This window comes from Staurois parvus, unplaced genomic scaffold, assembly GCF_062004578.1.
Source record: "Staurois parvus isolate SC_StPar_1 unplaced genomic scaffold, SC_StPar_1.0 ptg000017l, whole genome shotgun sequence".
In the NCBI taxonomy this organism is placed as follows: Eukaryota; Metazoa; Chordata; class Amphibia; order Anura; family Ranidae; genus Staurois; species Staurois parvus.
In genome coordinates this window covers 21,611,091-21,637,073 of record NW_028317813.1, presented here as the reverse complement: position 1 = coordinate 21,637,073, position 25,983 = coordinate 21,611,091, and the positions used below count along the sequence as shown (strand labels likewise).

General features: G+C 41.8%; 1 long non-coding RNA gene across 2 annotated transcripts in view; it reads left to right on the top strand.

Moving 5' to 3' along the window:
- The window catches only part of LOC149473400 (uncharacterized), a 122,380-nt gene that overhangs the window by 43,781 nt on the left and 52,616 nt on the right, over nucleotides 1–25,983 (top strand). Inside the window, exon 1 of one of the 2 annotated variants that reach the window (XR_016313372.1) lies at nucleotides 20,095–20,345. The exons of the other annotated variant lie outside the window; for it this stretch is intronic. This is a non-coding gene — a long non-coding RNA (uncharacterized LOC149473400). Of the gene's footprint in view, nucleotides 1–20,094; nucleotides 20,346–25,983 lie in introns of those variants that run through there. 2 annotated transcript variants of the gene reach the window in all.

Genomic DNA, 25,983 nt, shown 5'->3' with positions numbered 1-25,983 from the left:
ATTTGAGTTCTAGTTTTGTAATTCTGTATGATTAGCAATTTTTCACTGGTGTGGTATTTTCATTTTTGTAGTAAAACCACTAACTGTGCTCTTTGTCTATAGCAAATGTGGTCCTAAAATCGCTATTTAAAATTGTCCTTTTTCTGGCCAGTTTTGCATTGCTGTGTCATCTGCAGTCCTAATTATTGAAATAGAACTCCAACCCTTGCTTTTTGTCTCTGGGACCTAGCCTTGCTCACTGAAATTGTCCTGTTTCTGGTGAATTTTACACTGCTGTATTCTATGCAGTATCTTGAGTCTTGTAAAACCACAGCCTGCAGTTTTTTGTCTCTAGCAAATTTGAAGTCTAGCCTTTCTCAATAAAATTGTCCTGCTGCTGTCCAATGTTACACTACTGCATCACCTGCAACCACTTTATTTATTTTTATATACAATTTATATACATCACATCACTAGAGGGTTCTAAGTAGTTTCTATAAGACTCTCATTAAAAAATAGGAGACCACAGATTAAACTATAACTAAACTAAACATTGAGGGGTACCTAATAAGGATAGGGTGCGCAAAAGGCTCCCCCCTTCTAAAACATCTTTATCAAAATGTTGAGAGACAAGGGTTCTTTCCAGAGGCGTAACTAGAACCTTCAGGACCGCGGTGCAAAAAAGCATGAGGGGCCCCCTGATCAAACACCCCCCCATGCCGAGCCTGGGGCTCTTCCCACTGATCCCAGGGGCCCTTTATTCCTGTGATGTGTTGCCAACCCTGATTACTTTTTTTACTGGCAAAGCATGAAAGATTTACTGACAGAGATCCCTTACATCACTGTGCCCCAAGAGCACCCCTCTATATCACTGCCCCCTTACATCAGGTTTTCAAACGTGCCCCCTTAAATCTGTGCCTCCATGGTGCACCCTTACATCAGTGCCTCTAGGGTGCATCCTTACATCCTCCAGAGTGCTCCCTTACATCAGTGCCTCCAGAGTGGCCTCTTAATACTACTAAAGGGGCACTTGGAGGATGAAAGGGGGCACTTTGAAGGATTTAAGGGGGAACTCAGGCAGTGCTTAGTACCTCCAGAGTGCCCGCTAGATCCTCCAGAGTGCCCCCTTACATCCTTCAGAGTGGCCCATTAAGTCAACCAGAGTGACCCCTTAGTAGTACTAAAAGGGCACTTGGAGGATGAAATGGGGCACGCTGGAGGCTCTAAGGGGGCACTCTGGTGGCACTAACTTAGTACCTCCAAATTACCTCCTTAGATCCTTCAGAGTGCACCCTTACATCCACAAGAGTACCCCCTTACATCCTTCAGAGTGCCGCTTACATCCTCCTCCAGAGTGCCCCCTTAGTACTACTGCCCTTAGGGGGCACCCTGGAGGATGTAAAGGGGCACTCTTGAGGGTGTAAGGGGGCACTCTGGAGGCACTAAGGGGGCACTCTGGAGGATATAAAGGGGCACCCTGGAGGCAATAAGAGCCCTGAGGAGTGATGGCTGCTATTGATCTGTGCCATGCAGAACAGCCTGTCCCTGCCACCTGATTCCTGTCCTGCTAGTCCTATTCCTGCCACAAACCTTCACCCATCCAGCTTCTGATGTACAGTATGTTCCTATGGTAACCTGTGGATTACTGTGGCTCCTTGTCGGCATCACTTCCTGCAGCAGGTGTCCTTTGTCTTTGCGGTGGAGTGCAGAAAGTATAGGGAGGAGTTCGGTCTACACAATCGACATCAGCCTGAGCCCCAGAACTGGACACCATGTCCTTCGCCATCATTCAGGTCAGCCTCTGCCGCTATATTCCCAGCCGGGGATCAAGGCTTTCACACTGCCACTGACGAACCCATTGCTGACACCAAAGCAGTAGAAGCAGTCAGACAGTTCTGAGCCGACACTACAACACAGTCACATGTTTAATGGGCACTCTTCTCCTGTCACGAAGACAGGAGCAAAGTGCCCAGTTTTTAGAACAAAGAGCAGCGTCCTTCAAGCTGTCTTGGGGCCTGGTAGCAAATGCGATCTTTCTGACCCTGGTAGTTCTGCCACTGGCCGTCCCCACCACTGATGTGCTAAGAAGAAGCTGGGGGTAATATGACGGGGAATTATAGTAGAATCTGGAAGCCCACTTTATAATAAGGGGGCCCCCGCATATCTGCTCTCGCAAAATGTGATCACCTCAGCTACAATGTCTGTAATGTGATGTAATACACAGTTTCTGGTGATGTAAATCTACGTCAATCACAGTGACCTGATGTCCTATGGTGTTTACTCACCTCAGTCCTGTTGCTAAATCTAAATGAAAAATCCTTGATGCATGTAAACACAGTGGTAAGGATCCTGAGTGACGTCATTGACCAAATTTGTCAAAAAGTAGCTACTATCTGGACTGTTCCATAACACTGTTTTGTAATACCATGTGCAGCTTTAACTTCTTGCCAACCATATATATGTAAGCAGAGCGGCCTCCCTGCGCTGGAACACGTACCTAGTATGTGATCCATGTGCTAGGGCTATACAGTGGCAAAAGCTTCCCTATAAGCCCTGAAAATGAAAAATAATTTGCCTCCCATAGTTTTCAGTGGGTTTTGCTACTAAGTTTGTGCTTCGTGGACTTTTCTCCAAATGAACTCAGGCAGTTTCACTCACCCCTAATACGTATTAAGAAAATGTTCTAAAATGATTCCCCTTCTATAAATAAATATCTCTATATTAGTGACGTAGTGCAAAGGAGTATATACAAAATCCAATATACTGTACAGTATATATAGTATATAATCCTATATAAAAAGAGACTGAGTCCTCCATCACAGCCAAATGAGGCTCCCTCCCCCAAAAAACTAAATATCGCTCCCCTCAGGCTATGATAACCCCCCCTGCCAAAAAAAAATAAACTCTACCCCCCAACAAAAAACCAGAGACTCACTCCTCCATCAGAGCCTAATGAGACAACCCCCACCCACTGCTCCCCCCCCAAGAAAAACTTGCTCCTCTCAGACCACAATTACCATAATCATGGCCTAAGAGGAGCAAGTGTTTTTTTTGGGGGGGGGGGGGAATTGCGGGTGGGAATTGTCTCATTTGGCTGTGAAAGTCTTTTTTGGGAGGTTTTCTTTTAGCGGGATCATGACCCGAGAGGAGAAATTTTTTTTTTGGGGGGGAGGAGCAGCTGGTGAGGGTTGTCCCAATTAGCTGTGAGAGGGAGTCTTTTTTTGGGGGGTGGTGGGAGCAACTGGTGAGGGTTGTCTCATTTGGCTGTGATGGAGGAGCGAGTCTCTGGTTTTTTTTCTGGGAGGGAGGCATAACGATTACTCCCCCCAAATGATTACTCCCCCATAAAAAAAGACTGACTCCTCCATCACATCTAAAAGAGACAAATCCCACCCACTGCTCCCCAAAAGAAAAGTTTCCCCTCTGAGGCCATGATTACCCCCCAAAACCCCTCCTCCCAGGTCATGATTCCACTGAAACCCCACTCACTCTCACAACTCCCCCCCCGAAGAAAAAAACTAAACGGCCACTCCAAAAAAGTAATCAACTTACTCAGTGTCCCTACAGCTGAGTCTGCACCTCTCCTGTCACTTGGTCTTCTCTGTTTGGTGGTCCTGGGTGTGTGTCCTTGGACTGGTCCGGAGTCCACTCTACAGCAGCTTCCTCTGCCTTGCAGGTGCTTCTCTGAAACTCAAGTGGCTATGGCAGGCTGGCATGGTCACACCTTGATTTGCCACGCCCCCTCACAGTAACAACCAATCAGGATGGGAGAAGGGGCCACATGACTTCCTGTCTCACTGATTGGCAGTCACAGGCAGGGGGAGGACAGAGAGGAAGGGCAGAGGTTCGCAGGGAGCAAGGGGGACAATAGACTATAGTTAACACACTGGCAAGCCAATACCCACTGTTTGGAGCCATCAGAGATCAGCTCAGCTGTCTGTGACAAAGTAGATCTTATCTGTGACAAAACTAAATTTTCATTAGTCAGCCCGGGACAAGGACTGTCCGTGACAAATGTCAAAAATCTGTGAGCGTCCCGGGCATTTCGGGACTGTTGGCAACTATGCATGTAGCCAGGGAAAGCTAATTTCCCTGATAATATGCTGGAAGGTTGACCTCGGCAAATGCAGGGTTAACAGTTTGCTTTTCTCTCTCTCAACTGAGCACAGGGCTAGGTAGAGGGATCCAGAGAAACAACTGCAGCTGTTCTGTGCTTTATGTTGTGTCTGGTTCAGACATGGAATAGAACACTGCAGATCATTCCCCATTAACCAAGTGGAATGCACCCCCTTTGCTATTTAGGTACAAGTTTAGAAGAAAAAAAGGTGAATATATTGGCGCCCAAGGAAAGGGTATTAATGGAATCTTATCTAATCTATCAGCTGCAAACTCCACCCTAATTGGTATAGTGTGTAACAAAGAAAAAATAATAATTTGCGCTAGAGAGTAAAACAAAATAAATACCCCAAATAAACAAATGTGAATCTAAACATTAAATAAATACAACAAAAATAAATAAAAAATAAACATAAATATAAATAAATAAGTGTCTCAAAAAATGTCCAAGGATAATGTGTAAAAATCTTTAAAGTCCAAAAAATGAAGAAAATTCTGACAGTCCACCACCAGGAAAACTAAATAAACTTACCAGAGCTAAATGATAAATCAGAATAAGGCGCTAATTGCTCTAAGAGCAATGATCAGCAGGATGATAAGCCACTAGTAGATCAATCTCCAGGGGGTGATGTTCAGCAGAAGCCAACTCCAAATCAACCAAAATGAAGGAAGCAATGATCTGTATTGAAAAGTACCACTAAGGAAATCCACTTCTCCCAGACTCCACCTTATTCATATCCAAAGCTTATTCACATTGATCAAACCCCGCCCCACGCGGTTCGTCCTCCGTGAGGACGTCGATGATGAACCGCGTAGCTTGGGGTTTGATCGATGTGACGTCATTACATTTCCCAGCGATCTACTGTGCATGTGCTGAGTGGCTGGGTTCGTTCATTGTGTATTTTACATGCTGATAACGCTGGTGTCGGCTGGGACACCTTTTGAGTTAAGTGCAGGGAGTGCATAATAAATGAAGGTACTGCACTATGAAGTTGTTATTGTTCTTTTCCGAGTGTCTGGCCTAATACCCTTTGGATATGAATAAGGTGGAGTCTGGGAGAAGTGGATTTCCTTAGTGGTACTTTTCAATACAGATCATTGCTTCCTTCATTTTGGTTGATTTGGAGTTGGCTTCTGCTGAACATCACCCCCTGGAAATCGATCTACTAGTGGCTTATCATCCTGCTGATCATTGCTCTTAGAGCAATTAGCGCCTTATGCTGATTTATCATTTAGCTCTGGTGAGTTTTTTTAGTTTTTCTGGTGGTGGACTGTCAGAATTTTCTTCATTTTTGGACATTAAAGATTTTTACATTATCCTTGAACATTTTTTTGAGACACTTATTTATTTATATTTATTTTGTATTTATTTTTGTTGTATTTATTTATGTTTAGATTCACATTTGTTTATTTGGGGTATTTATTTTGTTTTACTCACTAGCGCAAATTATTATTTTTTTTTTTACAAGTTTAGAAGAGTGGTGCAGGCTTTTTGCCAGTAACACTCTTTGCTAGGATGCTTAAACAGAGCTGGCAGGGCCTGTTTATGTCTCCTATTAGACCCTATTATAATATCCCTACCTCCGGAAGTATAAAGTACTTCTATCAACAACAGAGTACACCCCTTCAGCAGAACAACACAAAGCAACCTAATACAACCTCTTCATCTGTATAACTCCAGCACATAATCCCTATTAGCAACACGTAATCTCTGTCAGATAACAGCCTGCACAGTGCTTACTTACTTACTATGTTGCTGATGCTTTTGGCAGTACGGGTTCAGTGGGCTGCAGGCGAGCAGTTCGTTTTCTAATTTCTGTGTCAGTGGAAAGGTATGTTGATAGCAATTTATGTTGAAATAATGATGTATCAGCACTAGGACAGACATCAATAAAATCTCTAACAACTACTTTGATACAAGGTACAAATGCCCGCATTATTGACAGTTGAAGAGCACCCAATGACTGAGAGCACCCAACAGAAGACCCTAGGCATGTGCCACAGTCTAAGCTAAGAGACAGAATTTCACTGCATGTTTGTGGAAACTGTAGTATGAGAGAGTAGAAAATAAAGGTACTTCCATCGGTGTTGCCATCTAAAGTAACCATTCTAGGCACATGATCCTAGATGCCCCAGCAGTAAATAAGGTCATGTAGGTAATAACAGAAATGCATTGCATACTCGACTTATTTTCCATCAACAATTTACAATCAGCGTCTTTTCAGCCTAAATATGGTTGAAGGGGACTTCCGGATTCTGATAAGCCTCCAAACCCTGAGACCCCCACCACCGCCAGGCCAGGGTTGTAGGGAAGAGGCCCTCATCAACATGGGAACAAGGTGCTTTATCAGGGGTCCCCCCTGGCCAGGTACCCCCCTATGTTGAGGCAGCCTGGTATGGTTAAGCAAGGGGGGGTGTATGCTTGTCCCCTGCTTTTCTGACCAGCCAGGCTGCATGCTCCGATTAAGGATGTGGTATTGTTTTTTGGGGGGATCATCACACATTTTTTTGTGTGCGAGCCTCTTAAAATCCATATCAGACCTGAAGGGTCTAGTATAGATTTACTGGAGAACCTCACACATTTTTTGCACATATATCTGACTCAAAGTGTCTGATATGAAAAGGGGGAGAAACCCCACATCATTTTTTAAATTAAACTATCCCTTCTCCTTTGCTTACATGGCCAGGAATTCCCAGCTATATAAGTGAATGGGGCTGGTGGAGTCACTGGTTATTAAAAGAGAAGTGTGAGTTTTTTCTCTCCAAATTATACTTACCTAGGTGAATGCAGCATTGTTCCAATTCTGCATCTGTCCTCTACCATCTCTAAGTGTGAGAACTCAGTGATCGCATGACTGCTGATCGCAGAGTTCTCACCGCCGCTGTGAGCAGAGAGCACTGGGCTGTGGAGTGGGAGGGAACAGCTGGCTCAGGCTCTCAGCGACTCGCTGAGAGGCTGAGTCAGGTTCTGCTCCAGACTCTGGGGTTGATCCCGACACTGAAGTCAAGATCTTTCCCCAGCTTGGACAGGCTGAGTGATGGCTTCATCCCGCTGTCAGCTGAAAATGTGTCACAGGAGTGCAGAATGAACTGCAGTCCTGTGATCCACAGGAGAAGTACAGCCAAAAGAGATTTGGGTGTACTTTTCAGTTAAGGGCTAGGTGGTATTTGTACCTGCTGGCATTTTTAACAACCATTGTTAGTGGGAAGCTGTCATGCATATTAGCGGACGTAATAAAATTACTGTACATGACATTCGGCTCCTACTGAATGGGTAAATGTTTGAGCATTCATTCAAATGCCTAAACAGCCAAAGTTAGGTCTGAACTTGTGTTTGGAACGAACCTTGAGCTCATCCCTAACTGTTCTGTCTCTCCAATCTAAGTATTGATAGTGTGATATCTGTAACTTACAGTTGTGATGAGATAGCGATAACTTCAACCTCAGCTAGATACCACAGTCAGTGACTCAATCGATAAGACATCTTGTAGATCTTGTGAAGTTTATTCCATAAACTGAGAGAATCTTACAACAATGAACATTCGATAGGTCAAAAGATCATAATGTTTCCTGCTCCATGACATGAGGCTAGAGCTGCAATGCATTTCTGGGAAAGGAGGATGGCTATCTTGCCAGCAGGTATTTATACCTGCCAGCAGGTATTTGTACCTGCTGGCATTTTTAACAACCATTGTTAGTGGGAAGCTGTCATGCATATTAGCGGACGTAATAAAATTACTGTACATGACATTCGGCTCCTACTGAATGGGTAAATGTTTGAGCATTCATTCAAATGCCTAAACAGCCAAAGTTAGGTCTGAACTTGTGTTTGGAACGAACCTTGAGCTCATCCCTAACTGTTCTGTCTCTCCAATCTAAGTATTGATAGTGTGATATCTGTAACTTACAGTTGTGATGAGATAGCGATAACTTCAACCTCAGCTAGATACCACAGTCAGTGACTCAATCGATAAGACATCTTGTAGATCTTGTGAAGTTTATTCCATAAACTGAGAGAATCTTACAACAATGAACATTCGATAGGTCAAAAGATCATAATGTTTCCTGCTCCATGACATGAGGCTAGAGCTGCAATGCATTTCTGGGAAAGGAGGATGGCTATCTATACAGCATTAACTAAACAAAAGGAAAGGGAGGAGCAGAAACAAAATATAGAAACTCTTAAAGGCATGACAGTCAATATGACAGTCATGTGAAACATGACACTCCCCGTCGAAATTTATGATTTCTATTATAATAAACTTCAGTCCAATATAAATAATGAAGATTCTTTCCAGGAACATCTGCAAAACAAGAAGGAAGGGAAGAACAAAGGAAAATAATGCAAACATTTAGCATAATACTTGCAGATGTTGGTCTCAAAAGACAAGGGCTGAGGGGTCAGAGGGTAAGGCAGCAATTTGCACTATTCCTTCTTACCTCCTTTTAAATGAGGTTGATGACTTGTCTTCCTCTTTGGGCAAAAGAAGTACTAGTTCCGTTATAGGCCTGGAGTAAAGGTGTACAGAATCTTCATTCATGGTGGATATAGCCAAGATGTGTCCCGAAATGCAGAAGAGATGATTTTGTGAAGTGTGAGGTTTCCAGTGGCAAGCATGTTCTGGGTTCTAATAAGAAGGTCAATAGCTTCTTCTTCATTGGGCAGAGATTTGAGTCTGTCGTCTACATAGAAATTCCTTTCGACGAACTGTCTTGCATCAGATCCAAATTCTTTCTCACCCTCTTGAGCTGTTTTCCACAGTCCATAAATTGCTACTGCAGGAGAAGGACTGTTACCAAAAACATGTATCTTCATTCGATAGTCTATGACTTCATCGTTGACATCATTATTGCGGTACCATCGAAACCTGAGGAAGTTTCTGTAGTCTTCACGGATGATGAAACAACGGAACATCTGCTGAATGTCAGCCATAACAGCAATTGGCTCTTGTCTGAAGCAAAGTAAGACTCCTATGAGATTGTTGTTCAGATTAGGCCCAGTGAGAAGATTGTCATTGAGGGAGACTCCTTTATGACGAGCACTTGAGTCAAAGACCCTAATTTGATCAGGCTTGCGAGGATGGTAGACACCAAAGCATGGTAAGTACCAGCATTCTTCTCCTAAGAGGAGGTGCAGGCTCAGCATGATCTCTCTCAAACACCTTCTGCATAAAGTCCACAATGTGCCTTTTCATCTCAGGCTTCTGGTTCAAACTGCAATTTAAAGAAACAAACCGAGATTCTGCATGTACCCTGTTGTTTGGTAGTCTCTTGCTAGGGGTACGAAATGGTAGATGTGCTACCCAACTGTTGGAATCATCTTGGTAGAACTCTTTACTCATGGTTTTCAAGAATTCTTTGTCTTCTATGGTAGCTGCCAACTCATTGTCTTTAGTGGTTACCTTGAACATTGTGTTGCCGATGTTGTCATCCCAGAGATTAAGAGCTTTCTTATTGTCTTGTATGATGTGCTGTTGTGCACCTTGTTCAAACAGTCTTTCTTTCACAATATATTTATGTGGTCGTTGTGCAGAACAAGTTGTTTGCCCATTTGACAGGAAATGTGTTTTAAAGGAAGAGACTGAGTAGGACCTCCTGTCCTTGTCTTGGCAGACATTGCCTATGATGACCCATCCTAGATCCAGACGCTGAGCATATGGTGCATTGTGTGGACCGTTGATTTGATGACGAACTTTGTGCACCCTTAGGATGTCTCAACTAAGTAACAGCAGGATATCGGCACTTTCATCGAGGGCTGGTATTTGGCTGGCTATGTGCTTTAAGTGTGAATGGTGAAAAGCAGCTTCAGGAGTAGGGATCTCCTCTTTGATGCTTCGAATCTGGTTGCCTTCAGTGATAGTGGGCAAAGATATTTCCACATTGTCATTCAGAGGAGCAACTACAAGACCACTGGCTCTCCTACCTAAGACTTCTGTAGTGCCAGAACAAGTGCTTAGAGTATAAGGCAGAGCATCTCCAGTTATGTTCAGCAGTTCAAAAAACTGTGTTCTTGCAGGAGATCTGTTACTCTGATCGTCCAGAATAGTATACAGTCTTATGGCCTTTTCAGGTTGACCTTTAGGGTATACACGGACCAAGCATATCTTTGCACAGGATTTGTTGCAGAATCCTTCTCCACAGACCTCTGTACATGTAGAGAACACTGAGGTGGTAAGTGTTGCTTGATCTGGGCACTCCCCGCCTTGCTTTGCCTTAGGAAAATTGTTTGTGAGAGTAGTAGAGCTGTGCGAATATTGATGAAGAGCTTGCACATGGTCATCACTGTAACACTCTATACATTTGATGATCGCTTTACAGTCCTTTTCAAATTGTTCTGTGGAGGCATAGCATTTTGTAGCAAACCCCTAATTTCTTCAAAAGTTCCTTACGTTCTTGAAGGGTTTTCTTTCTGAAGCCAATACATTTCTTAAGTGGATGTGGTTTGTTATGTATTGGACATTGGCAATTTGGGTCTGCAATTCTCCTGTTTTGATCAGTCTTTTCAAGAACTGTAGAAGGTGCAAGTAGAATATTAGTCCTTTTCACTAACACTGGACCTCTATGGTCTCTGTGCGACATACGTGTGTTCGTAGGTCTTGGAGAGAGTGTACTGAGAATGTTACAGTCAACATATGAGAAACTTGGGTCATTCTTAGTGTCTGCAATTCTTTTGATGAACTCGCAGAAGTAGGAAAAAGGAGGAAAGGCAACTCTATGTTCTTCCTTATACTTTGATCCAAGCGCTGCCCGTCTTTCTTGAATTCCATATGGTAGCTTGAGAACAATAGATTTGATGTCATGAGAGGTGTCAAGGTAACTGAGACTAGGTAAGTTGATGTCAGCCTTAGCAAGCTGAAGCTCTAATAGAACATCGCTGAGTTCCTGAAACATTAGATTGTCGCTTGCAGAAATCCTTGGGAAGCTTTGCAACTTTTTGAATAAAGCATCTTCAATGGCCTCTGGGCTGCCAAAGGTATGTTCAAGTCTGCCCCAAGCAGCATTAAGGCCCGCAGCAGGGTTGTCAATATGAACTGGTTTGAGCCTCTTGATGCGCTTAGTAGACTGGGGAACTAGCCATCTGATGAGTAGATCTAATTCCTCTGTGGCATTGATGTCTAGCTCACTCATTGTGGCCTTAAAGGTGGATTTCCAGCCTCTCTAATTTTCAGGCTTGTCACCAAACTTGTTGAGGCCTGTCTTAACAAGCTCTCTGCAGAGCATGTATTTAGCAAACTGTGACATGTCCGGTTTTTCATATTTTGGGTGCATGACTGCAGGTGGAAGCGAGTTGGTTGTGATGGTTGGTGGACTTACGTGGAGTGATTTGGGAACATATGTTGCTACTAAGGCGTTCAGTGCCAGAGCTGGCTTAGAGTCCATTGGCTTGTTGGTTTGTAGAGTAGTGCATTTGCTAGGAGCTACTCTGTTGGTGCCAAAGTAAGGTGGACGATCTGTTAAATACACACCAGTGTCTGCGGCTAGCTGTGATGCTGCAGTCTGATGTATTGGAGGATATAAGGGCAGATGGTCTTGAGGTACAGTAGGTGCAGAGAAGAGACTTTGATGGAGTAGTTTGGCTGCTGTGACAAGGAGTTGACGTTCTGGAGAGGTATGCAAAGAATTTGAGACATAAGATACAACTGAGTGTTTGGAACTGTTGTCTCTTTAATTTTCACTAGCAGCCTGTTATAAGACCCTTAACTTTGCCATGGCTGTGGCATGCTCACATTGTTTTTCCAAAACTTTAATTTCTGCCTTTTGACATGTGGCTTCAGCTTCTTTCTCTGCTTTCTGATGTGCGGCCTGAGCCTCCATTTCTGCGGCCTGAGCCTCTCTTTCTGCTTTCTAATGTGCGGCCTGAGCCTCTCTTTCTGCTTTCTGATGTGCGGCCTAAGCCTCCATTTCTGCGGCCTGAGCCTCTCTTCCTGCTTTCTAATGTGTGGCCTGAGCCTCTCTTCCTGCTTTCTGATGTGCGGCCTGAACCTCCATTTCTGCGGCCTGAGCCTCCAGTTCTGCTTTCTTTTGGGCTGCCTGAATTTTAGAAGCTTCAGGAACAGCACAGGCTTTTATTAGTTGTTGACTGAGTGTAGAAGACCTTGATTGTATGGATATGGAAGATCTTGAGGAGTGTCTAGTAGATGCAGAGCGATAAGATCTGGGTTCATGGAGCTGTGTTATTCTCACTTCTGCCTTTGTCTTTGTTCGCACCGCTAAATTGTCTCTTTCAAGATTAAGCTCCTCAAAACTCATTAATTCTTCCAAAGACCTTTGAGTGTTGTACCGCTTTACCAGAGCAACATATTTAACACACAATCTTTGATAATTCTCATAAGCAACATTCAATTGCTGAATAGCGTCCTCTAGTTGTATTGGCTCATGAGATTGTTGGGAGAGAGCAGACATGCATTTAACAGTATTAGACCATAAGTAATTAATATTAGACAGCAATTCTAACTTGTCAGCATTAAGATTTTCTTGCACTTTCCAGGTTGGATTTCTTAAGCGTTTTTCTCTTTTATCCTGCTCTGGATGAAGCTCTGATTGTGGTTGTGTATTAGTTTCCCGGACTGTATATTACTTTCCTGAAACATCATGTTAGCAAGGAGAGGGGTTGATAGAAAGGTTACAAAGAAATGTATCACTTTTTCTGTGGCTGAGTTCAGGTTTCCTAGGCAATGATTGCAGGAAGATTTTCTTTTTCACAGACATTCCACGTGGTAATGTATACACATGCACTGTATAAACTTGCAGTTGTAAAACATTCACATCAATAATTTGTCCTGACACTGATGAGTGTTATGCTGGGATATACTTGGAGGCATGTACAGACTTGTGTAGAGGTGGCTGCACTCTCTGTAGCTGTTATATCCAGTATCCATATAACATCTCACTGTGTGTTCTAGCTAGCAAGGATTCTTATGAAGACATTTCACTGATCCTTTGACTAGCCAGGATCCTATGAGGCATTCCACTGATCGTTTTACTGTTCTGTCTCTCCAATCTAAACAGTGATAGTGTGATCTCTGTAACTTACACTTGTAATGAAATAACTATAACTTCAACCTCAGCTGGATACCACAGTCAGTGACTCAATCGTTAAGACATCTTGTAGATCTTGTGAAGTTTATTCCATAAACTGAGAGAATCTTAGAACAATGAACATTCGATAGATCAAAAGATCATGTTTCCTGCTCCATGACATGAGGCTAGAGCTGCAGTGCATTTCTGGGAAAGGAGGAGGGCTATCTATACAGCATTAACTAAACCAAAGGAAAGGGAGAAGCAGAAACAAAATATAGAAACTCTTAAAGGCATATGACAGTCAATATGACAGTCATGTGAAACATGACACTAACTGAAAACAATTTTAAACCATTCTGTTTGATCTTTTCTTGGTTGAGGTAGACTTTTGATACCTATATTGAGTAAAATATAGTGGAGGATTATGTGGGCCTGTGTTGACAAACTTTTTGTCACTTGTTTACCTTCCTATATATGTCAGTGAGAATGTAAAAGGAGCTTGAAGCAGGCTGGTGCAGCTTAAAAGGAAGTCAACAGCAGGTCAAATGCACCTGTCATTGAACTGTGAATGATCTCAGAATGTACCTGGAAGCAAGATGCATGTGCCCATTGACACAAGCCTTAAAAGAACCAGCTTGGTGCCTATACAGTTCTTGCGTGACTAGATATTTTCTATCCTGGTTGTTTGATATTCCAGCAGATATTTATCAGCCTCAAAAGTTGGTATGCTAATTCTCAGAAAAGTTAGTCTAAAATGATGGTTTATAGGTGCTTTTAGTCATGTGATACAAAATTACCATATTTAATTTTATTTATGAAAAATATATATTCTTATCATTCACATTATTCTAACAAATCTCCTGCATAGCATGTGGTGATGTCAGGTCAGGACTGATTGAACATATGACTGTGTGGGTACCAGTTACACGTCTGTTTTCTCTGGCAGCACTAGTGAATCTTTTGGGCACGAATCCAAGTAGGTGTAAGGTCAGAACACAGAGATGTGCTAGTATAACAAAAACTCAGTGAACCCTGTCGCATCCTGTGGCGTTGTGAACAAATCATTTGCAATAACAAGTAAAAGATTTTACAACTTTGAAACATTTGCAAGAATCTTTTGATTATGTGGCTTAGGTTTACCGTTGTTCCAACAATTCCAGTAATCCTGCAAATCCAGTAATGTACTTTAACCAATAAAAATTTACTTCAAGCAGGCAGCATTTTGTTGAAACCCCTTATCTGTGATATCCCGTTAAAGTATACATAAAGGCCAAAGTTATGCATATATAATCTGATATATTGCACCAGACTATATAACTGGATCAAACTTTGAGTCTCTTCCTTTTTGTTTTTGGGCAGCATTCGCCTCAAGTGTAGTCCTTCCATCAACTTCAGTCCAGCCACTTAAATATGTTTCAGAGTTCCCTAGCTCACTTTTATTTAAAAATAATAGTTCCTTACAGTTGGGTTCCCATTCAGGGGTTCAGCTTCGTGCAGCATTCAAAAGTATTCAGGTACCCGTGGACCCTCTACCAGATGCAAATAAGCATTAGGTGCCCAAATAGGTATGGTTTAATCCTACATAGGGGAAACCGGTGCAGAGCTCGAAACATTGGAGTCCCAACTCTCAAAATCAAGGCACCTGGTGGAGATGATGCCGGGGATTTCTCTAGTACCACAGCTCCCGGTGCAATTGTGATGAGACTTCATTTACAGGTAACTTACTCTATTTGTGGTACTTTCAAACAAGGGGGGATCTCTGAATGCCTCACGTGAAGCAGACTAGACATAGAGAGATGTAGGACAGGTGATGGGGTCTTCACTTGTTCCACCACAGAGTTCCTAGAAAGCAGGTCAGGTACACACAGCTCCGACTCAGCAGCTAAACAGCCTTCCAGATACTGGTCCACTCTTTCAACTGCAGACTGTTGCTTCTCGGACAAAGACAGGTGTAAGGCTGGTGCTGAATTGGTCAATCCACCTGCTTCCTGGTTGCTGAGTTCCCGCGAATCAACCTCTGCAATGTCAGGGGAGCCAGGCTTCACCTTGCTGGAGTACGGAAAACCCTCCAGAGCTGTCTAATCCGAAGGGGGTGAGCTACTCATGACAAAAGGGAGACCTCATGTCCTATCTACAACCTGTCTCGACCTGACTAGGAGTTGTCTCCCTGGGTCCTGCATCCCACAGTGTATCCCACCATGTGTTCCTCCAAGAGATGCACCAGTTTAGCACTATAGACTAATGATGTGCTGTACCAGCTCACACCTCTAGTGATAACAGGCACTCACTTCAATCACAAGCAGCCAGAGTCTTGTTACAATTCTATTTTATTGTACTTGAGGTAGGTAGTAATGACAGTCCATAATAAATGAATACTCTTCACTTCAGTAGTAATACAGATCCTCTTTATATGGCAGTGTACTTCCCATAACCTGGTATAGGGTTGCCCATCCAGGGGTGCAAGAATTAGATTAAGTCCTTTAATCCATTTTCATCATTCAGACTCGTCTATCCCCATCAGCCTCTGAACAATGATTATGTTCCACCCAGAGTTTATAAAGAATCCTGCAGGGAGGGATGTGAACTCACCTCACTTCCTGGGAGGGCTTACATTTTGTTTCTTAAAGGGACCTACAAGCCCTTATACTAAAAAGGGCTGTTCATGCATGCAAAATTAAGATGTTGGTTGCTGGCAATACATGAACCTACCCAATAGACTGGGCTCCAGAAGTTATACCAGGATTTTCTAATCCTGGACAGGACTTGTTTTCTCCTAATGAGATACACATCCTGGAACCCCTAAACCTGAGAGAATGAGAACTCCCAACTTTTCTTACACTGAGACAAGATGCAGCATTGTCACAGGCAGTTTGGTCTATTTATTGAGGCTATGAAAAATCTATCTGTGTTGGAGAAAATAGGACACTGTGTTCCCTCTGGATCAGGACATTCAGTGTTCAGGCAAAGCATTTTGTCATAAACAAGTAAGACATGACAAGGGTGGCCTCTCATACTGCTCTAGTTCAAACACTTCTGGGTTGGAGAACAGGGAATTTAGAGACAAAGGAGTTTAAAGGCTGGTTCCAACAGCCATTAAGGAACTAAAGAACAGTGTCAGCTCGTTTGTTGAACTTTCTTTATTTTTAATTCACACATAACTTTACATGGGTGAAAGCTCAGTGTGTGGGACAGTGCAGTGTGGTGAGGATGCAGAAAACACACAGAGCCCTGGGGAGATTTTAAGAGTATATTATAACGAAGCCCAGAATACAAAACAAGCCCAGTGGGAAAGCAACCCAACTGGGCTCACTCACAAGTAGTACAATAAAGAGGCAGTAGAGCGGTGGACCAGAAATGCTGACCGGAGCTGTCTTGAGGAGTGGAATGCGACCTGGCCAGCCTGTACCCAAAAGGGAGGCTTCCAGGAAAGATGGTGCGTCCCTGCACTTTCTATACTCCTCCAGAACCTTTCCCTAATGCTATGCATCATCCCAGGAGCCAGGGTCAAATGTGGCTCCGGCATGCAGTTGGATAGCTGCCTCCCTGTGACCAAGGAGACCATCGACCTCCTCCACCTGTGTTGCCAAGCGCCACCTACAGTGGAGAAGGTAGACTGCACCTGCCTGCAAGTGTCTTTCTCAGGGGTGTTGTTAAATGTGGATTCACACATGTGCGGTGTGAATTGAAGCTCCGTTTTGTCAGCTAATTGACAAAGTAGTTGTTCAGCGGTTCAGGTCAGGTTTAGATCAGAATCAGGTTAAGTTTACATCAGTATCAGGTCAGGTTTACATCAGGATCAGGAGAGAAAACCATCCTGAAATCCTGTTCACAAACTCATGACGTGTGATTCAAAAGTGGTTCCCATAGAAGTCAATGAGCCTGCAATGCACATCTGAACCGGACTGCACTGCTCAGAAATCGGGCATGATTCTTTTTCAATCTGCACTGAATCCGCACTGCTTGTGCACTGGATGTATGTGAACAGGGACCATAGGAAGCAATGTTATTTCATATATCATGCGGATTGGATGCGGTTCAAACAGCATTCAATCTGCATTTATGAGAACCGGCACTAAGATTGCGAAAGACCCAGGGCACCTTTGGTCATATCCAAGAGAAAACACTAGGCACTGGTTTAAAAGAGCATGGGTAAACAGGCCTGAGGCTACTCTCTGTATACACTGCATAGTCCTTGTATCTACAATATATACACTATATTGCCAAAAGTATTAGGATGCCTGCCTTTACATGAACATGAACTTTAATGTCATCCCAGTCTTAGTCCATTGAGTTCAATATTGAGTTGACCCATCCTTTACAGCTGTAACAAGCTTCAGCTCTTCTTTGAAAGGCTGTCCACAAGGTTTACTGTGGGAATGTTTGACCATTCTTCCAGAAGCGCATTTCTGAGGTCAGGCACTGATGTTGGACGAGAAGGCCTGACTCGCAGTCGCTGCTCTAATTCATCCCAAAGGTGTTCTATCAGGTTGAGGTGCAGGCCAGTCAAGTTCCTCTACCCCAAACTTGTTCATCCATGTCTTTTATGGACCTTGTTTTGTGCACTGGTGAGCAGTCATGTTTAGAAAAGGAAGGGGCCATCCCCAAACTGTTCCCACAAAGTTGGGAGCATGAGCTTGTCCAAAATGTCTTGGTATGCTGACGCCTTAAAAGTTTCCCTCACTGGAACTAAGGGGCTGTTAAATCTAAATTATGATTCGGCACTTATATTAATGGCAAGCTTGCAAAATATTTGGTTTTTATGATTAGTCATAATTAATATTAATATGTGTAAGTGGTCTTTGACAAATGGTAGTATTTACTATTCTTCAATTATAGCTGAGACCAAAAGATATACAAGTTAAGCTGAAATAGTATATACCAGTTGAAAGTTGAGTAGACTATATTTAGAGATATTTAGGCATAAAAGTATTTGGTAGTTATGTCAAGGTTATTAGAAGTGACTTACTATTACATTACGTATTTTCTGTGTATATTTAGAATACATTTCTAACATTAATACATATATAGTTTAGTGATTATACATTGATATGTTCTTAAGCTATACTATCTTTTAAATATATAGCTAAGGGTTACATCATTGGTACATCAGCATACATATGTTCCTGTCCATCGAACATCATATGTTTAGCATCTTCACCTTATATGAAATGGCTTTGCTAAGCAGTAATACTTTTCATAGAAGGTATTGAGATCACTAACTATGACGTACATTTGCCTCTTAAAAGTCCATGAGACGACGGACACACACTCACGCTCACACACTAATATTGACACTTTGACATACACGTACACACACGGATGAGATGCTGGAACAGGTGCTGCAAGACGAGATCATCATTAACGTCACGTCCGGCTCTTTCTCTCTCGGACTCTGAGTTGGAGAAGGACATGAGAATCGCACATGGCAAGGACAGCCATGACAGATAATGGTGACTTTGTTTTAAACCTTCGCTTGTCATTTTTACAATAGTTTTATCTACATGGAACTGTTCATAATACGCTTTACATTGTTATTTTACTCCATTGTGTGATAGAATAAAATCACACTTCATTTTTATTTCAATGGCTCTTTCATTCATAATCGCTTCAAGACACTAGAAGAAGTATTATATGTGTCTAAAAATCCAACAGGGGCTAAGCCCAACCCCTGGAAAACAACCCCACACCATAAATTCCTCTCCACCAAAGTTTGTACTTGGCACAATGCAGTTAGATAAGTACCGTTCTCCTGGCAACCACCAAATCCAGACATGTCCATCTGATTGCCAGACAGAGGAATGCTCTAGAGTCCAGTGGTGGAGTGCTTTACACCACTGCATCCGACACTTTGCATTGCACTTGGTGATGTAGGGCTTGGATGCAGCTGCTCGGCCATGGAAACCCATACCATGAAGCTCTCTATGCACTGATGTTGTGCTAATCTGAAGGCAACACAAAATTTAGAGGTCTTAAGCTATTGACTCTGCAGACAGATGGTGACTTCTGCGCACTGTGCTCTTCAGCATGCCCTGACCACGCTCTGTCATTTTACATGGCTTACCACTTCGTGACTGAGTTGCTGTTGTTCCCAGTTGCTTCCACTTTGTTATAACACCACTAACAGTTGACTGTGGAATGTTTAGTAGAAAGGACATTTCACAGATGGACTTATTGCACAGGTGGCAACCTATCACACTACCACAATTGAATTCACTGAGTTCCTGAGAGCGACCCATTCTTTCCCAAATGTGTGGAAGCTGTGTGAATGCCTAGGGGCTTGATTTAATTAATACACCTGTGGCCATGGAGGTGATTGGAACACCAGAATCCAATAATTAGGAGGGATGTCCCAATACTTTTGGCAATATAGTGTATGTTAACTGCCACAAGCCAGAGTCGTTCACTACACATATCCCTGAGGACGAAGGATTATTGTTTTTAAATTAAACTCTTCAATTACAAACTTTTTTTGCACACGGATTCTAGACAGAGAGTTTATACTTTGACAAAGCACACAGGGGAGAAAAACGTTTTTAAATATTTGTAATCTACTCAGTAACCAATAAAAGAGTAGACAATTAATGTTTGTTCAGGAGTATGAAGTGTATTGCACAGCTTACATAATAGAGTAGTAAGGACCATGTAATATACAATGCAGTGTAGCCACCCTGTCCTAAACAGGGCCTATTATCTAAATTTAGTCATGCTGGGTGATAGTGAGCCCAGACTAACTATAGTCCATTTGCCCATTTGTTTTTCTCCTAAAAACAGTGAAGCTGTTGTTTCTCACTGCTGCCAGTAGATGTCACTGGTACCTCTTGCAATAGTATGAAATGTTATAGTAAAACTGAATTGTAAATATTTGTAATGCTAGCCAACCAGTAGAAGGTTCATTGCCACTGGTGCATGCAGGGGGGATTATAAATATCTAGGCAGGGCCAGGTGATCTCTCTTTCCTCCCAGGCTGTGGTCTGTTCATGGACAAGAAGGAGCCTGCCTATCCCAGTGTGTTTGGTTGCTTGAAGCCCTGTGCTCAGGGAGCTTCCCAGGGCATATGAGAGGAACTGTTGTGTGAGATGAAGTACCAAAGGTCACTCTGGCACTTGAGGTTCTGGAGGAGGAACTCCTGGAAGGTCTGGAAAAGCATCGCGATGGGGTCATCAAGGCTGTTGCTGCTACAGGGAAAGATATGGTTGCTAACGGAGATGGCTACATCTAAAAAAGTACAGGTACTGGGTTCAGCTTAAGGTACTTTTCTATACCAGGGTCTATGGTTGATCTATGGAGTCTGCGGGTCAGTAATGGGTGTTCTGAACTCTTTATCCCTCTTTCCCTGGAGTTTAAGCATGGGTTAATAAAATTCTATGTTTTCACTTAAAGGTGACTTCCCTCCATCGGTGCACATTTCCTATTACTGCCTAACAGGGCCGGTACTAGACTATGTTGCACCCTAAGCAAGACCAGATACTTGCAACCCCCCCCCTCCCAAAAAAAAAACTTCAAAATTAATTTGATAATTCTAGCATCAGAACTCCTGCACAACACTGTAAGACTAAACTGTTGGGGCTCTGCGTGTGGGTACCTATGAAACGGTGAAAATCTTCAGTACCCTATATTTTTTTATAGGCAATGCTTTAAAAGCCCTACAGGCCATCAATTTAGTGTTATGCAGGGGTTCTGATGCTAGAATTATTGCTCTCAGTTAGGCCTGCGTGGTAATATATAACATGTGTAGGGCAATCGCAAGCATCAAAGTGCATGCATTTTTCTATGTGTGTGTGTGTGTGGGTGGGCTCTAAAATGTTTTTTATTTTTATGTGTCTCTTTAAATGTTTAAAGAAAATGTTTACATTTTATATTTTACTATTGTTATTCTTCTGGTGCAGCTGTAGCCAATCAGCTCCTAACTTCAGTTTGTTCAATCAAGCTTTAACAAAAAAAATGGCGACTGATTGGTTTATATGCAGAGCTGCACCAGATTTTAAACTCTCCAGTTATAGTAAATCAACCCCATAAAATGTAGCTGTTAGGACCATGTAATATAAAACAAAGTGCAGTGATCAGCAAAATGTAATGTACAGAACAGCGTACAGCTTTCATTTCAAATACATTGTGGTGGTGTATAGAGCCAAAAATGTTAGAATTGTGTCAATGTCCCAATATTTATGGCCTGACTGTATATGACTGTATATGAGTCACTTTATGGTGAGCTACAGCCCATTCTTGACTGATGTGGCAGAGCTGCTCAAGGCTCGGGAAGGATCTTGACCAAACCCTCCCCCAGCAGATGAGACCTGGAGCCAGCTGCGCTCGCTCATTCCTCAGCCCGGAAATCCAGTGAGGAGCATAGACCGTCACTGCTCTCTGCTCTGAGCAGACTGAGAATTGAGTGATCAGCTGTCATGTGATTGCTCAGTTCTTGGTCTTGGAGCCGACTTATCACAGCTGCAGTATCACACCGATGCTGCAGCATAGAGGTGAGTATGCATATTTATTTTTTAAACATGCCAAACTTCTTTAGGCCTTGTTCACATCAGTGTACGCATTCTGCGAGGGAACAAAGAAAACAATTGTTCTCTATGTGCCCCGTTCACACCACAACACTGGAACTTGTATGAAACTCACTAAACACACATGAAAACTGATATTAACTGATGTCACTGCAAGTGAAACCTGCGTTTTTTCCATCAGTTTTTCTGCGCTTATGGTGTTAACGAGGCCTAAAATTGCTTTCTTTGGTGTAACAAAATGTGGTAAATTTTATATCACCATTTAATTTTTTTTTTTTTTCAAATGGCTAAGCAGTAAGTATACAGCACTGATACTTATTTTAAATATTTGTTGTGAAATGTGTGCTTTGGACAGGGTTTTATGCCCATGATGTTAGGTGCACTTTGATACGTCTGCCATGCATTGATCTCATGGACAGCCATCCTGGGAAGAGGAAAAATCATATTTATTTACTGCTTTCCTGTGGTACAATGACAGTGACCTTATAATAGATGTCACCTAGTGGGCACCAGTCCTAAACCAGAGAAACAAAGTACCTGTTGTGGTGCTGCTGGTAAATGATAAACATGGGACTCTTTAAAGTTTAAACAGACATAAAAAACAGGCAAGAGACTTGGAATGAGTTGGAGAGGTAGCGTTTTACAAACAAGATGTTACTGGAAAAAACAATAAGCTATCCATACTAAAGAAGCCTGATAATTCATTAGCAAGAATCAGAGTCTCAGAAAATAATTTTTGACCCAACATATGCATCCAGTCAGTGAGTAGTCCTTTTGAGTAAGATATGTCAGCATCAGCAGAGTTCTAAAGGTATTGTGATAGGAACCAGCATTTTTTAATGTACTGATCTGTTGCATTTATTGAAACCTTTGTTTGTAGCACTAGGGGAGAACTAGGAACTTTTGGACTGGTGGACAAACACAGACAACTAGCTTTTGATGGTAGTGACAGATTTATTTGAGCTAAAGAAAGTGTATAATGCAAAGTGTGTCATGGTGCTGCATTGATTGGTGTGAATGGTGGACATGGTTTATGGTGATACACCTTTTTACATGTTCCAGCATCAGCTTACTTTGTGTCTCTTGGCATTTAGTCACATGACATCCCAGAGCTGCAAAAAAGGAAGTTTCCCCGCACACTGTGAACACATGGGGAGCAAGTATGTATTTAATGGCCATCAGTCACGTGTCACTGACTGCAGGTCCCATTCTAATAGATGTCTAGTGAAGTATCTCAATTCAGGGACACCAGCCCAACATAGGTTTTTGATGCTCTCCCCAGCCCAGTCCTCCCTTATATATAGAGGCTTGCATACATGAATACTGAGACTTTGGAGGATCTCTGGAGGATATGGTTTCTGGTTAACTAGAGCAAGAATCGATTTTAACAACAGTGAAGCCTTTAACAATTACAAATAATAATTTGAAACAAAAAAAGAATACTCTTAGCAGATTCCAGAATTCACATAAGGATGCTGCTACTACAGACTACAGATGCAAGCTCTCATCACTCTACAAATGCCTAAAAAAGGAATCTAACAGATCTGGAAAGCTTGCTATTGTAATAATAAAAAAATAACTGAGTATTATTTAAATGTCAGACTTTTTATATTAAAGCAGGCTTTAACTCCCCCTGCATTCCCCTTTCCTATACCTATTACCTGTTATGCTGGTTTAAATTCATAATGAACACTCACTTGCCCAAAGGATCCAACATTGTTCTGCAGAGATGAACTGTTCAACTGTCTGTGTTTGTGTCCTACACCGCCTTCCTAGCTGCCCTTTAACTGCCTGCCTCTTCTGGGCTCAGGCAGCCTGGTCCCAGATGATGTCACAGCTTTTCCCCTGGCTGTTCTTTATATGGGCCCTGCAGCCATCCTCCTGGAATGTGTGATGAGGATTTCCCAAGATTTCCACTTAATACATGGCTTACATGGTAGAAAACTCTAATACTGCTAAAACTGGCCAAAAATTTCAAAATGGCTTCCTTACTTTTTTTTTGTAATTTTCTTACTGCTATGCCCAGCTGTTTTTCTTTTATTACAACACTGGGACTGATCATGTAACTTCATAAAAAGACTCTCCCATTCTGCATTGCAAAAACAGGAGGTGGCTGCAGGAAGTAGGAAGTCGGTGGAATTCATTAATTCAGCAGCTGGTTGGACTCTGCAGTAAAATTTATCAAAGGAAAAAGAAAAAGAAAAACTAACAGATTTTACTGGTACAATAAGATGACATACATAATTCATAAAATCTACTTATTCTTATAAATTCATATCTAAATATGAAATGTTATTGCATAGTTTAACAATATTTTCTTATAAAATCCTATTAAATTTTGATTATACAATTATACTTTACAATTACAAAATATAAATAAATTACATAGCTTATTTAGATCCACAAGGTCATCGTGCTCCTTACACTGTAGCTTCTTCAGGACCATCCAGGAATTCAAAGGAGAGACATTGAACCTAGCAAAGTACATAACTATCACTGGGGCTAACAGAGGAGGCAGCTAGAGGTGAAATACACTGGAACAAGAAGAACAAGTGGACCCTCCACAGCCAACAGACAATTAACTATCGATTTTCAGAGGTGACCAAATCCAAAATCACTTAAATCAAGAAGATAACCATATGGAGCAGCGTAGATAATTTCCATGTTTTATACTACTTATAGTAAGATCAATCTCCAGATCATTCAGAAGTCCTGATGTTACATGGTGAGAGTACTTGAGATTAATATCTACAGCCAGGTTGGAAGTAACAAAAAGCTCTGTGTGTATACCATTAATAATGTATTGCAATAAGGGGATTCAAGTTAATATATGGCAGCATCCAACAAACCCACCTGAGTGGACCTTCAAATTTGTACTCCATCTCCTGCCTCCAGTATGTGCTCTCCTCCCCCAAGTACTGTCTACTAAACACGGTGGTAGTTTTGCACATTGCTAGGTTCAGTATCCTTCCTTTGGATCCCTTGATGGTCCTAAAGAAGCTATAAATGAGAAACCCCTTGACCTTGTGTATCTAAATAAGTTATGAAGTGTATTCATATATTGGAACTGGATTCCATGAGAAGATATAGTTTAACTATGCAATAATTATTAATTTTATATATGATTTTATAAGAATAAAAAGATAAATAGATTTTATGAATTTTGTGTGTCATCTTATTGTACCAGTAAATTCCATTCATTCCTCTTTTTCCTTTGATACATATTTAGATCTGGTACAGTGGTGGTGATCTGTATATGATACAGTATGTGCAGTAAAGTTTGTTAAAATCCTTGAAAAATATTTACCTGACCAGGTGGAAGTTTGCAAGAATGTTTTGCACATGAACTAAAATAGGCTTGTGGTAGGTTAGAGGTGTATTTCCATTGCTCTAATTTTGAAGAAAAAAAAAGCAAACAACAGCTTATGTTGTAAAAGATACACTGGATTTGAAACCTTTTTTTTCTTTAATATCAGAGAGATTCAAGAGTTGTTAGAACAGTTTAAAAATGATGTTTTGCCTTTTTTCAGGGAATGTACATACTATATGTGGTTAATTATGAATGATATCTTTGCATGGAATCCTTCTTTAATACTAAAAAGCTGGCATATCTAGCACTATTACATCTTGTCCAGTTCTGTATATGACTGGCGGTTCCAGCTGGAGAACTCCAGCTGTTCATGCTGACTGGTCATGATAAAGTGAGATAACGGGAACAAGGTACACCTTACATCATACTGATGGTGAAAGACAGAAAAATAATGCAAAAAGGCTTCATGATGAAAGGGTAATATCAAGAGTAGATATTTTATAAGCTTAGATAACTTTTTAGTGAATTTTCAGTTAGCTTATTGGGAACGTAATATAACCACTGCTATAGGTGTAACTTATTAAGATGTAGAATCTCCTGGCTACGTCCCACTGATCAATTTTGTGACTTTCTCTATATAGTGAGAATGTAATTACATGAAATACTCGGCTAAGACACAGTTAATATCTTGTGCTACAATTGGCCACTGTCTGACCTTCGCACTATTAAGTGCCGCTTTACACCTCTACGCAAGGTGCGGTGCCTTTTTGATTTTTAGTTTTCGGAAACTTAAACAAACATTTTACATGCATTTTGTATGAGTTTCTATTCACTCCTATGAAAGGTGGGAGGTGGGTTTGGATGAAATGCAACACAGATACAGCCTTGAATATTTTTGTTAAAGTATATGCAAAACCACCAAATTTAGTTTTGGATACTGTATTGAAGGGTTAGAACCCTGAGAAGTGTTTGTGGCTGTGTCCCTACTGGGTAGATTAACCCTTTCTATTTGCCCAGGTGGCCATTATTACTAGGATATAAGGTGAA